Source organism: Ictidomys tridecemlineatus, chromosome 14, assembly GCF_052094955.1.
Source record: "Ictidomys tridecemlineatus isolate mIctTri1 chromosome 14, mIctTri1.hap1, whole genome shotgun sequence".
NCBI classification, from domain to species: domain Eukaryota; kingdom Metazoa; phylum Chordata; class Mammalia; order Rodentia; family Sciuridae; genus Ictidomys; species Ictidomys tridecemlineatus.
Genome location: NC_135490.1, coordinates 53,517,380 through 53,532,691, shown reverse-complemented (window position 1 = coordinate 53,532,691; position 15,312 = coordinate 53,517,380). Strand labels below are relative to the sequence as shown.

General features: G+C 36.7%; 1 pseudogene; it reads right to left on the bottom strand.

Moving 5' to 3' along the window:
* Positions 1-4,929: 4,929 nt before the first annotated feature.
* On the bottom strand, positions 4,930-6,810 carry LOC144370621 (transmembrane 9 superfamily member 3-like; annotated as a pseudogene).
* Positions 6,811-15,312: the final 8,502 nt, after the last annotated feature.

The following is a 15,312-nucleotide window of genomic DNA, read 5'->3' as shown; positions in this document are numbered from 1 at the left end:
TTCTCTTTGTTTTCCACTATACAAAGTTTAATCTGGGACAGAAAAGATCCATTCTTTATAGGACATATCAGAGCACATACAGGATTGCCTGGAGCCCTTAGTTTGGGCAATGATTTAGCAGATAAAACTACACATGACATACATATTTTCTCTACACTAGAAGAAGCTATAAATTTTCATAAAAGATTCCATGTCAATGCTAATACTTTACAAAAGCATTTTAAAATAACTAAGGAACAAGCTAGACAAATAATAAAACAATGTCAAAATTGTGTGACCTTTTTACCACAAGTTAATCTTGGAGTCAATCCTAGAGGATTGATGCCTAACCATATTTGGCAGATGGACGTCACACACTTGCCAGAATTTGGAAAATTAAAATATTTGCATGTTACAGTTGATACTTCTTCTGGATTTTTGATGGGTTGGACCATTGTGTGAGATGCCATGGAAGATGCATTAGACCAATGCCCTGGTGGGTAGAATCAGGAAAAAGTGCTTTCTTCTTGACTTATTGATGGAGGAAGGAAGTCTGAATTTTTCCTAATGGCAATCCCCAGGCAATTAGTTGGATATTCAAACTAGGTTTCAAACTCTACTCTTTCATGAGTTTGGAGGGGAAAACTAGTACTTACTATTCAGCTTACTGGGTGTTAACTATCATAGTGTGCACTGGTTAGTTTATAAAATATCACTGCATATCTCTCATTTTAATCAGACTTTAAGTATACACATGTAAAGTCCTCAATGTCAACATACAAACAAAAAATAGAGAATGAGAACCTCCTTCATTTCTCTGACCATAGGCCATTGTGCTGAATTGAATATCTGTTAAGGAGATATGCATTTCCATATTTTTGAAACAAATATAGGTATATATTAACATACTTATACTTTAGGAAAGTCAAAATAAGAGAACTCTTCTCAGTTCTCTGAGAAATTTAGACTTAATTGATAAACCTCTATGCAGTGTGGATCTTTGTTTTTTTTTACAAAGAGTATGCATGGCTTTTGTAATTGAAAAGCCATGAGACCAAGTAGAAAACAATAATTGAAGTAGCCTAATTTTGTTCCTTTCAGGAGAGGATTCAGTCCATCCTCTCACTCCTTCCAGAAATGCTTTCTGCTGGGTTGTGAGTGTAGCTCTATGGTGAAGCCCTTGCCCAATGCAAAAGGTCCTGGGGTTCAGTCCCTGGTGCTGCAGAATTAAGTAAAGCTGAACAGTAGCAAACATGGCTGCAATTCTAGCTCTGTGGCAGAGCACTTGCCTAGCTCCTTTAAATACTGGGTTCAAATCTCAGAACCACATTTAAATATTTAATAAATAAAATTAAGGCTCATTGACAAATAAATAAATAAATGAAAACCAATAGCAAACATTTTGTGGAATGCTATTGCACAGTAAAGTGGTGAGTATTGATAACATTTAGATATGGTATATTTCAACAAGGTGGAAGAAAAGAGCCCAGATGTTTTCACCATATAAAAAGGGGAAATGTTTAAGGAGGTAGGTGTCTTTAACCTGATATAAACATTGTACCTTATTTGGTGTATCAAATCATCACAAGGTTCTCTCTAAATACATAGAATTTTTACATTTTATATATCAGTTAGCGACAAATTTAAAATATTTTCCATATTCTCTGAAGTTTTGTAAACAAAACATGATTAAAACGTTATTTATAAATAAATAACTTCTGAGAATCCTAGGCACTCTCATTTTTATTTCATTTTCCATAGGCTCAGTAATACTTCTGTGTTTTCTCTAGGCTTTTGGTATTCTCATCTAATATATTGGCACACTGTTAAATGAAATTAAAGTCAAGGTTGCTCTTCAGCAGACATATAAGACAGGTTCTGGAAATTGTGTTCCTATGATAAGATGTTAGGATAACACAGTCAGTCCCTCTCCCTGCATCAGATCCCTTGTGATACTCTGAAGCCCCATAGATCTACTTTTTCTGAATTACTGGATTATTTATTGTATTTATTATTTGTTTTCTGCTTCTCTTCTTCATCAGAATGGCACCCACAAGGCAGGTGACTATTTTTTTTGTTTATTGATGTATCATAAGCTGCTATGAAACAGTGGTTGGCAAATAAATAGTGGTTACACTGTAAATGGTTGTGTGAGTGAATGCAAAAACTAACTACAACTCTAAAATGTGGATCTGGTGAATAAAGATAAGGAATTCTGCCAGGTGACCTGCAAGTAAGAGAGATTGTGTAAGGAAAGCATCATGAAGCACAAGCTACATATTGATACTAAGGATGCTTCAGAAATATTATTGGATTAGTCTTCATTGACTCATGCAAAATTAACTTTAATTGAGTGCATACATTATGTTACTTGGAGCTGGGAAAACCAAGACAACTGCTGCTGAAGACAGGAGATTTTCTACTTCAGGGGCAAGTCTTTTGGGATAAAGGTCAAGGCAAGGTGTAGATCCCTATCTGAGCTACTCTTTTCCTTGGCTCTGAATGTAGATTTAAATGCAGAAGTACATGGAAAAGTAAATCCCCTTTTCTTAACAAATAAGATAACTGGGAATCAGCAGTTTCTTAAAGCAGAAACGATTTCGCTTTCCCTCTTTTCCCAAAGCAGCAGATTTCTGGTCTCACCAATCAACTAACCATGTGAGTTGGGGGAGGAGGCATCTGCATTTGTCACTGGGATCAGTTCCCTCAATCCCAGGGCAGGTGGCTACAGACTCCCCAGTCCCCACCCTGTAACAACTGAAGCTGCAGACAGACTTCCTTCCAAGAGCACCTTCCCAGTGGGTGGTCTGGTGACACAGGGGAACCAGGACTCTTCTGGGGTCTAGACTGACAGTTTCCCTGGACCAGGTAAATGCTGCCTGCTGGGCACTGGCCAGGCATCCTCAGCTAATGGGATAACAGAAACAAAGTTAGAGTCCCCTGTCAGGGACAAGAATGAAGGCCAGGGGAACTGGGACTGTTATTGCTGCAAAGCAGATTTCTCTGACATCTCCCTGCATTTTGCTGTTTTTCCCCAGTGGTGACCAATAACATCCTAGGCTGAAAGAGTTTTGTATTGTCTGGTTGTGCAACAAAGGAAGGAGAAACAGAGGCCTGACCTTGTGTCTCCTATTTATTTCTTCAAAAAAATTCTCTTGTTCTGCATGGGATAGAATCCAGGGCCTCACACATGTTAGGCAAGTACTGTGCCCCTGAGCTCCACCCCGGTGCCATCTTCTCTTTCTTTATGCTCCATTCAGTAGTCAGCAGCTGTGCTGGTTCTTACTTCCAGTGCATCCAGAACCTGGCCTCCACTCTATGCCTCCATTGCTCTGGCCTCCCTGGTCAAGCTGTGGCCTCTCCTGATGGCTGGGATGACCCCAGTGGGCTTCTGGCTTCTCCACCTCTAGATTTCTATCTGTAGGAAAAGACCAGTGGAGGGTATACTTCCAATCTTTTCCTTTTTAAATGAAGCACTGCCACTACTAAAGTTTGAATCTGGAATGATCCCTACAGGCCCAGGTGAGAAAGCTTTGATCACAGCCACAGGTGCTATTGGGAGGAAGTGGGATCTTTAAGGGGGAGGCTAGTGGGGAGCTTCCTGTTAAGGGCCTCCTTTCAAGGGACTGAGGAACCCCGGTCTCTTAATTTCCCACTCTCTGCTTCCCAGCCACCATTAAGTGAGTCACTTGCCACCATGCACTGCCAGGGTGATATGTGGTTTCACCCCAGGTCCAAGAACAACAGGGCAACCAACCATGGAGTGAAGCCTGCAAAAGTCAGCCAGAATATACCTTTGTCTTTCTAAGCTGATTACCTCATATATTTGTCACAGTAATGGAAGGCAATGCAAGTACAAAGCAGGGGAGGGGACCACAGAGAAAAAGGTGTAACTTAGTGAAAAATTATGTGGAACACCCTAGAACCAAGTCGAGAACGGCACCTTGTCAGCATCCCACATGGCTGCATCCTAGCCCTAGTCCCTCCTCCCTCCAGAAATAACCAGCCCCAGGGCACACAAGCTCAAGGGCTAAGAGAGACACCCCATGCACCACTTGGTATGTCTTTGTGCAGTTCTTGGTTTGCAGGTTCCCCGCCCTGTGTGTCTTTTCCTTGGTCTCTTTGTTATAGTGACAGGCCCTGGGACCCATGGAGGTCCTCACATCTGGATTTTGCTAATTCATATTTAGAATATTGTACATACCTTCCTTTCTCTTTCTTCCATATCTCTTGCAAAATGTCAGCTGGATGTAGAGACCTGTTCAGAGTAATCTGTGATGCTGAAAAAAGTTCTGAATTTTAAAGTAGATATAGGGACCTGAGGCAAATAACATTAGAAACAAGATCATGATGCTAATGTCCACCAATTGAAGCTCACCAGGCTGTCACCTGTGGTGAGAGTAAGTTTACCTAGATTTCTGGTGGCTCAACAGCCACACAGAAGCATTTCAGAAAGAAACATGGAACAGTGACCCTTAGAAGATTCGGTCTTCTATTCAATGACTCCAAGATGTGAGTCAGGACAGGGTCAAGAAGTGAGGCAGCTTGGTGATTGAGCATCTTAACTACTTTTGTCTCAGGGCTGGGAAGATTACTGGAGAGTCATAGTCCATGTTGGTAAAGAGGTTGCTCCCTAAATGGCCATTTCCCCTTGTTCTGGGCAAACCTGGGGTAGGTAATGCCTGGTAAGAAAAAGGTTGGCTCAGTAATTTCTGTTGCCTCAGAGTCAGTCTCCACATAGTTTTGGATATGACCACCATGTGGTCCTGCCTGAGGTTTTCCTTCTATTAGGAGTGCTTTTGTTGACTTGTGGAGATCATGGACGAGCCACCCATTATCAGGAAGGCCATTTCCCTTTCTCAGTTCCTTTCAGGGTTTAGATGAGAACAGCACTGACTTCTACCCATATAAATGAGAAATTGATCCAAAGTTCCAGGTTTTCTTGTGTCTCTAGTCAATTTTCACATTAGTATAGATTTTTTTTTTGGACAAAGGCCCTTGTTCCCATGTAAACAAGTGCTCCACACATTACCCCAAGGCTGTGCTAAATACCACCATATATCCAAAGTAAAATGATGTTTGAAGTAAGCCATACATCTTTGTTTCAAAAAAAATATTAGTAAAACGAATACGTGTAAACAGGGATTGAAGTTGATCCAGCAGAGAGAAAACTTGTCCACTGCCACCTATAATCCCATTTAGCAAGAAGAATGTGCACACAATAGCACATAGATGGTAACAATGCAAAGGATGGCCAGAACCAGCATTATGAAGCCATAGACATAATAGATGTGAAAATGAAATACATTTCAATAAAGATAGAGCCAAAAGCTAAAATTCGTCCCAGGCAAACAATAACTGCAGGCTACATAAAATATTTTTTCTCCAGTATAGGACAAGGCACAGCATTGGCACAACAAAGGAAGTTGGGCTGACCTAACAAATTTCAGCTGAGTATTATACCAATAAGATTTAGATTTTTGTTCCAAAAGGAATGGCTCTTGAAGCATGGTAATAAATAAATATAAAATTGATGAAGAAGGCCTGCAACACACTGAAGCTGGGATAAGGAATGCCCCAGTGAACATCTGTTCTATCCATCTCCTTTCTCCTTGTCTAGCATACAGACTTCCTCCAAAATAATCATTCATTGGTGATATAGCAGCATAGAAAAATATATAAATCTTCTATTATTGCAATAATAATAATGAGAAACACAGGAAATATCTGAAATCCAGAACCAAGTAGAGGAAAATATTAGCTGGTGTCTTGATGGTCTAAATACATCTCCATGCACCTGTTTCTATCCATATCCATCTCCTAAGTCTCTATCCATGTCAGCCATTTCTTCTTCATTACTGTACCAGACATAATCTTTCCTTAAGTTCTCATTAAAATCATTGAAACTAAGCCTATCAAGAAGATCACCATCCTGAAGGAGTTGAAAATTAAAAACCAGTGAATCCCCTGTTGAAAAAAGGATGGATCAAGATATTTGTGCAATCGTTCTTCAAATTTTACATCTGACATTTTTCATTTTACCAAATATGACATCTGTATTTTGGTATTGGAAACAGTTTCACATTTCCTCCAACAATTAAATTTCCATTAAAATCTATTTCAAGCTTTTTGTAGGTCCAAAGATAACAAACTTCTCCATTTTCATCTGCTTCACCAATAATACCCCATATTGCTAAATCAACTATGTACATCTGGTACCAGTAGTGAATTTTGATAGCATAAACAAAGGCATCTCTCTTTTCTTTATCAAAATCAATTTCACAGTAACTGGCTGGCATCACATCATCTTTAAATTTAATATCCAGACCACTAAATTCCATTTCAACTCCTTGAAGTGTTTCTCCTAGAGCTTCATGGTAATGACTGTTACTTTTTTTGACCCCACACAGATTAGAAGTGAAAAGTACTTATGTTTCCAGGCGATTTTGGAAGGGCCCAACAGTATTCATCCATAAGACAACTTCTTCTGTATCTTGAAACTGACTTTCCTGCCTTGCTCCAGTCCAACATTCTGACAACCATCCAGTCCTAAGTGAAAGCCACTCCTAGAGTCCTTAACATCCAATCTTAAATGTGAAAATGCAATTAAACCACCGATCAACTTTAGACCAAATGCAAGAGACTGTTTTGGGGCCAGGCCTTCGACTGGGAAACTGGAGACTTTAAGGTCAGAAGTGGCCTAAGTTAGAGACTACCAGATGGAGCCTCTGCTGGGAACATGTGTTGATGCTCCTCTGCCTGGGCCCTGGGCAGCAGCAGCAGCAGTGCAGCAGAAGCTGACAGGCCAGGAGCGCCCTACAGAGGCCTCATCCTGAGCGCTCACGCCTGACTGGCCCATCAATTGCTCTGCCCCTGGTGCTTGTGCAGCAGTGATTCACATCCACAGGGCACTGGCAGACTGAAGGCCTGGGCCCAGCCGCTCCGATGATGCCCCTGCCTTAACAGCTCCTGCACTGCCCTCCTGATCCTGCCAGCCTCTTTCTCTGACTCAGCCACAACAGCATTGTGCAGATTTAAGTGAGTTTTTGAAAAATGCTTATCCCACCCCCAAAAGATAAAAAATTCATAGGGACAAGGACATCACTTGTTCTCAAATTGAATCTCCCAAACACCAGGCATAGAGCTTGCCAAAGGTGACTATTCCTTATTTTTTGAAAGAATATATAAATAAATTTCTTTCAAATAGTTAATAACGAGTTGAGTGGTTAACTAGAAATTAAAGAGTCAAGGAAGTAATTTTAAGAATGCTGTAGAGGGAGGGGTTGACTGAAGACTGGACCATGCGCCCTGATTGACAGCCTGTTGGATCCTAGTGCCCCACAGTGCTCAGGTGCTGATCAAGGATAGGAAGCATTCATCACAAGATCTGATAGGGACTCTTTCCCTGATTGTGTAGTTGGCTTCAAGGTATTAGCTTACTTTGGATTCTAGTTCCATACTGTGTATATAGAAATTGTGTGACAAGCCAGAAACTATCTGTCACACAATTACTATATGTGCAAAGACTGGTTTTCAGACTGGATGGTTTTCAGTATGTGCAAAGCATGTGAGCATTAAATAAAGGCTGTTTTCATTTCTTCAGCTCTTTGTGCAGTTCTTTAGCATAATAGAAGATTTATAAGGAAAGCAGACAAACAGACATTTTAAAGCAGATTTTCAGAGTGGTCATCAATATATCATTATTGTAATTCTTCAAAATTCTTAGTATCTTTTAATTGTATATCCATCAGGAACAAATCTAAGCTTATCTGTCTGAAGTAAGGAATTAAGGAATTTGTTTTTGCCTCTTATTTACTAAACTTTTTTACAAGTCCTCAAGTTTTTAGAAAACATTTATTCACATGTCAGGCTTGATGTTGGGGTTACTAAGATAAAAAAAAAATTGATTTTATCCCCAGGAAGTTCATTGTACATTGGAAATAGAGATGCAGAAACCATGCATTTCTTTACACTGTGATAAGTAATATAATAGAGGTATTCACACAAGGTATAAAATTGCAAACAAAGGCTAGAGGCATGTTATTTAGCTTCAAAATTGACTTTGGCAAACAAGATTTTGTAAGGCAACTGTAAGAGTTTCTTTGTTTGTTTGAAGAAAAAGAAAATAGGAATCAGAGGGTGTGTGTGTGTGTGTGTGTGTGTGCAGAGTCTTCATGGGGGGTATAATTGGGGTATTTCAAGTGTGTGCAAAGCATGTGAAAAGTCATTAACATTTCATATAGCAGTTTCTCACTTTTCATTCTATATAGCATTTCTGTTTAGTAATCATTGATGAGATGCTGTGGCAGACAAAAGGGGCCATAATGACTCTTTATTCTAAGGATAACGTGAACCCACTGGATTTTATTCATAATTGTTTCTTAGCTTTTCTTTTTCCTTTCCTCTTTCTTTCTTTACACCACATACTCTCGTTCAATATTCACAAAAAGAATATGGCCTCCTTTAAAAGATTTTGACAATTCTAAATAAACATTATAAAACAATTATGATTTCGTCGATAATATTTTCCCAGTTACTCTATGGTGAATGATTTATTTAATTAAAGATGTCACCCTCCTTTTACCATACTCCTCCCCCAACTCTTAGATGAAATTGTTATATGATTTCTTTGCAGTCACTGTGTTGAAAATAAAAGATTTAGGATCAGTGTGGTCAGTGGATAGATAATTTTCAGAATGAACTTAGGGGATCTGTTAAGAGGTTATTGTGTACTTCACATAAAAATGATAAATGCCTGAATTGAAATAGTAGTGGTAAGAGCAGAGAGAGCAGGATTGGTATGGAGATACTTAAAGAGGTTGGATCAGTAGGACTGGGTAAAAGTTTCAATGTGGATTGGAAAAGATAGAAATGTTCAAGTTGACTGCCCAGGTTCTGACTCAGCCTTTTGGGTAGAAGGTGACCATATTACAGTGTGTTGAAGGGTTAGGTTCAGAAATAAGATAGGAAAAATTCTGAGCGTACCTGGGAATCTATTGATTTAGAGATGGATAATGTATAAAGTATATGGACATATTGACTGTAGCTCAAGAGAGAGATCTGATAGGCAAACATAGATTTGAAGCTCATTGCTGAACAGACAGTAGTTGAAGTTATAGGATTGACTAAAATGTTCCAGGACAAAGTTAACTGGGATCATAAGAAGAAAATCCCATATTTACAGGGAGGAGGAAAAGATAAAACCTGAAGAATACTAAAACAGAATATCAGTGTAGTAGGAATTAAAGAAAATTATCAGAATTGTGGGAGATGATAGAGAAAATAATTTTAAGATTATTCAAGAAGAAGGAGTCAATGTTAAAAGTGATTAAGAAGTCAAGGGGGTTAACCTCTACAATTGTCCATTTAATTTTGGTGTTAAAAAATCATAATGGCCATCATGAGGTGGCATTTTAATTTTTTTCTTTTAAAAAAGTGATTTCATTTAGAAAGAGAAAACAGAACGAAACCAAAAGTATACAGATATCACAAAAACATTTACTTAATTTTTTAAATGTTACAAGACCAATTGATCATTTTTATGAAAAGGAAGAGAAAAGGGTGTATTTTATTTGCCGCTTCCATATCATTATTTCAGTGAATTGTTGATTTTAGTAAATCCATATTACTAAAAATGACAAAACTGCCTTTTCAAATCTCTTTTTTTTTCAGGACATTAGCTGTATTTTCTTTATTATGTTAAGGAATAATTCAGAATGTTATTTTCTAACATATTATTATCAATTCTAGATTCATGTCACAGGCGTTATAGTTTGAAATTTTTCATCAAACTATTAATTCATTTTAAAGCAACAGCAACCAAACCTTGTAGCATCTCTTATGTGATTCACCAAATTAATCAACAATTAAAAGCATCAAGGAAAATTTATTCCCAGAGTGAGATTCTGCTCTTTGATTCAGGTCTTCAAGTTTAACTTATAAGTATGGGAGACAACATATACAAAGTTCAAATCTGGTGTCAATGAAGACAGGAAAGAGAAAGAAACTATAAAGTTTCTCCTCTATTCCCTAACAATATCTGGTAAACAACAGGTCAACAAAGTATTTCAAATTAATGTGAACACAAAGCTCAAAATAGCTTTGGCAATACAGGAGAGCAGAGAAAGCACTCAAGTGTATGCCAAGGACAAAAATCAGATGAGAGGGTACAGGTGAAAAAACTGGCAGCAGGAGTAACATTTTGGGATTAGGAAGGAAAGAGATGTTTCCCAGGATTTGCCCACATTCTGAAACAGGATTGTGTGAGTTACGCTTCCTAGATATGTAGCATTTACAACATGCATGGCTAGTAACTGTGGAGATGTTAAATCAATTATGTATTTAATCCCAGGTCTGAATAAATTATTTCCTCAATAAATAATCTCTTCAATTAACTAAAGAAGATTCCAAGAATACATAGCATTTCCTATGTGAGGGTATCCTTTGTGAATAAATACATGTATTCTTATTTCTTTGGTCTCTGTTCACCCAAAGGGCAGAGACAAGACAGCTAAGATGGGATTTCTATTCTCTCAATAAATTTAGCATTAAGAGTCTTTAGCCTTCAGAACATCTACAGAGCAATGGAATTATCTAATTCATATCAGGAGGGACAGAAGATTGTGTCTCTCTAGAGTTGGAGAGGCACTCTAGATACTTCAGAAAATTATAAGCAGAGAACTTTCCAAAATCTCCTATGAAGCTATATCTGGTAAATGTAATTTACTTTCTAATTGACTTAAAATATTCTCAATTGGGAAATGAATTAGAATGTATATCTAAATATTTCAATAATCTAGCACAATGCATGACTTTAAGACTTGGAAAATCACAGCACATGTCAATATAAGCACATGGACACACACATGATTTGTATATTTCATTTAGGTAATGACATAAGGAAATGTAAGATTAAATTCTGACATGGAAAATTGTCAAGTCTTCATGAAATTACATGCAGTTGAAGAGATTTAGAAAAGGCTTCATGTCTTGCTTGATGTGCATACATAGTTTTTAAAAGAACTGCAAAAAGATACATTGTAAAATAGGCATATAGCTCTAGAAAGTTTATTAAACCAATGATAGCCAAAGGTTGCCAACAAAGGAAAAGTATTTCGATTTCTGTGATCCTAAGAAACATCCTAGTTATTATTAGAAATAATAAAACATTATTTCATAAGATTGATTTCCAGTTTTCCAAATGTGAAAAAGCTGTTGGGAACAAATTAAAAAGTATTAGAAAGTGCATCAAAATCTCTGTTTGGAATGAATAAAATTGACACTAGAGATGTTGAGGCAGTTTCTTAGCTCCTGCTTGTGAAACCCTGGCCACATATGGGTGAGTCCTTTCTGACACCTAGCTCCTATCTCTATTATTCAACCAGATTCATAGGTTGTATGCTAGCTAGAAAATAACCCTTCCCTTGCTCCACTTAACAGAAATCTTACATGTTTTCAGGTTGTTTCTGAAATGTCACCTGCTTCATAAAGCCTTTTCTAAATCTCTTCAACTGAACGTAATCTCTCCTTCCACTGCCCTTGTAAAGAATCTCACTCCTCACCTTGTGACATCCATTTGTATTACTTGTTCATTGTCCGCACACTTTTTCAACTTCCTAGAAGGAACACAGTTTCTTGTTGAGATATGTATTCTTTGTCCCCTTAGACCAACATCAGATAGATGGATAAACAGACAACTGATGCTCAAATATTTTATTTTTAATTCAATTAAATTACAGAGAGGAAAAGCAGGCAGGTATAAAAGGATTTTAAAGGACAGACAGAAGACACTTTGGCCAAAATGTTGTTTATCAGAAGTGTGCAAATGGGCCTAAAATAGAAGGTATCCTGCCAGTCTATGGATGGACGAATTCTCTTTTGTCCACACATGTTTTTCATTTTCCACTCTTATCACCATGGTTTATTTATTGTATTTGTGTCTTAATCACTTGCTTCCTACAGTTGATTTTCACAATGGTCATGTGCCAGTTGGCTATAGCATGAAATGTTTCTTTGTGGAAGTCAAAAGTGGTACAATTACAAGGTCATCTTATCTCTGCACTTTTAATCAACCATTTAATTCATCCTGATATTTGACTTTTGTGTGCTTCCAACTCATGAACATAATTTTACTTCTGACTTTAGATCCCATTTTAGAAATGTCAGCTCTGAGTTTTGAGTCTATTATTCTTCTTGGCTCTCCTCACTCTGACTCTTACAACCATGGCATCCTCTTTTGTAAGATCATTTTAAGCATTTTTTATTGGATTAAATGTAAAGAAGAGCCATGGTATAGAAGACAATATTTGTGATTACTTTTCAGTATTAAGTTTTGAATTTTTTTTGTCATCTAGCTCTTCCCCTTTAGTTTGTCTGATGGCTATTTGTGTGCTAAGTGGTTCTGAAGTCTTTGTTAGGGACAGTTCTATTTCTACAATGATCCCTTAGATCAAGTGCAATATAGAACATTCAAAGATATGATTTTATCTTCTTCAATTACTCATTCACTCCAAATTCCAATATACATAAGTAAAACTTCACAGAATTAGTTAAAAGTCTTTACGTGATTAATTTCAAAGTACATGTAAATTTATTTTCGTGGAATATCAAGATTAAAAAGATGATATTCTAGAAGGTAATATTGTGGTCCTAAAATAAACTTTGTATATTCTGAGATAGCCTATACCATAGCCATAGCTTTCAAAAAAATTAAATAATGTATGAATTGAATTAAGATTCAAAATACATTTTAGGAGGAGTAAATTATGCATTTAAAAACCATTATATGTGTGCAGTAGAAAGGATGTGCATAACATTTATTTATTTTAAAATTTGAGTAAGTAAATTAATCTAATTTTGAAATAGTTCTTATAATTTTGAAATTAATTTCTAAAATTAATTATATCTCTGAAATAAATTTCACTGTAATTCCTTTCTCTCCTTGTTTATTTTCCCATTCCCCTCACAACCTCTTATTACAGTAGGTGGGGTAGAGAGAGAAGATGGGAGGGGAGGGGAGGGGGGATAGTAGAGGATAGGAAAGGTAGCAGAATACAACATTTACTAATAGGGCATTATGTAAAAATATGGATGTGTAACCTATGTGATTCTGCAATCTGTATTTGGGAGTTCATAACCAACTTGAATCTAATGTATGAAATATGATATGTCAAGAGCTTTGTAATGTTTTGAACAACCAATTAAAAAAAGTTTCACTTTATAGAAATACTGAATTTCATTTTCTCTAAATGTGCTCTAAAAATAATCTCACAATTTCCAATTCAAATTGATTGAATTTAACATGCCATCTTAAATTTGTTTGCAATTCCCGGTACAAATAGGAAAAGTCAACTATGCGTTTATCCAGATTATCAGTATTGTTTGAAAATGCATGAAATATTTACTTATGATCTCTTTTTATACTGCTGATAAATTTCTCTTTGGAGGAGTATGGAAGCTAATAATACGTTCTCACTTTAGGAAAAATAAAAGATAAGAATCTATGCTTATTTAATGCTTATTATGTACACTATATAAGTAGTCTCACAATTACCTTTTGAGGTTTTTGAGGTTCTGAGTCCTTTCTCTTTCTTCCTTCCTTCCTTCCTTCCTTCCTCCCTCCCTCCCTCCCTTCCTCCCTCTTTTTTTTGGCATTTTGTAGGGTTTGAAGAAAAAAAATACCAATAAGTTAAGTAACTAAGGTGGAAACATTCTAAACAAGTCAAAAGTCATTTATTTAAATAAGTTCACAGGTTATCACAACACGAAATAAGCAAAGAAAATATAGTAAGTTATTATTTGGTGATATAAAATACATACTAGATATTAGCAATTAAAAACAGGTAAAATGCATACTTTTTAAATGTGTGTTCGCCTTTTAAAATGTAAGTTAAAAACATATAAGAGACTCATAGAATCACTTAAAAACAGCAAATCACATAAAAATAGAGAAACCTGTTAAAATTTGATTTAGCATTAATTTCAGGGTAATAGAATACAGGTTATTTTCATTCTTTTATTTACTCTAAATTTCTGACTATGACTATTTCTCAGGGTGTTTTCTTTTCTTTCAACCCCTCCCTCCTATCCCTACCAGTACTAGGGATTGAATCCAGGTACATCTCCAGCCCTTTTCCTGTTTTGTTTTGTTAAAGATAAGGTACAGGATCTTGCTAAATTGCTGAGACTAGCCTCAAACTTGTAATCCTCCTGCTTTGGCTTCCCAAGTCTCTGATCTCAGTTTTATTTAACAACAACAATATATTTTGCTGGGAATGTTGCTCAGGAGTAGAACACTTGCCTAGCATTTGTGAAGCCCTGGTTCCAACTTCAGTACTACAAAAGGGAAGAAGGAAGGAAGAAAAGAAAACACAATATATTGTTTTAGAATCATAGATACATATACACATAATTGTAAACATATGAACTCAGATTTGAAACGTAAGGTTATATTCTTTTTACTACTATCAAAGACTGACTACCTAAATCTAAGAAAAGCTTTCAAATACTTTTGTTAGTGTTTGGGTGTCTGTGAGTGAGAGGGAGGGAGGGAGGGAGAGAAAGAGGGAAGGGTGGGAAGCACACAAGCTCACCTGTCAGAGAGCCTCTGTTTACCTTTAGCTGTTCTCTATGTAGACAACCTTCATGGTAATTACTTTTTGTGCAGATGGGAAAATGCTTCCTAAATTGCATGTAACAATTTTTTCTTTTTGAGTTATATTGGTTGTTATTGAAGATTCATTAGAACACTTGGAATTACCTTCAGAGCAATTAAAAATTTAGAGTTCCAGGGAAATCTGACTATAAATTCTCTTGAAATAGCTGGGCTAGTTGAACTTATGGTGAGGTTCATATTCAGCATTAGGAGATTTGAATGTTTCTGTTTAAATGGCAAATTTAGCTAAAGTTCATTTTAGAGAGTTCCAAGTTAAATCAATGATATACACAAAAGAACCTGTAAAAAAGAAAGTAATCCACTTGAACGGCAGACTAAGGATAGTAATCATAGACCACAGGCCCAAACACCAACTAGTAGGATTGTATTACAAAGCTAAAATCAGTAGTAAAAGAAAATAAAGCCAGGAGCCCAGGTCAAAGTCAGGTTTGACAAAGGTTATAAATCAAAACAAATAGCATCAGAGTGTAAGGACAGGTGGACCAGCAGCAAATGAGTGGAAAACCTAAGTGAGATATTGCATGTGGGTGTTGACTCTGATTCTCTTCCTTCCCTGTTTCTCTCCTTCCCTTTCTCCTTTCTCTTCATTTTTTCCACTTCCTTCCTCCATTTTCTTCCTTTTTCAACAAGCATCTCTCCTACATGCACTGTTTAAAGTG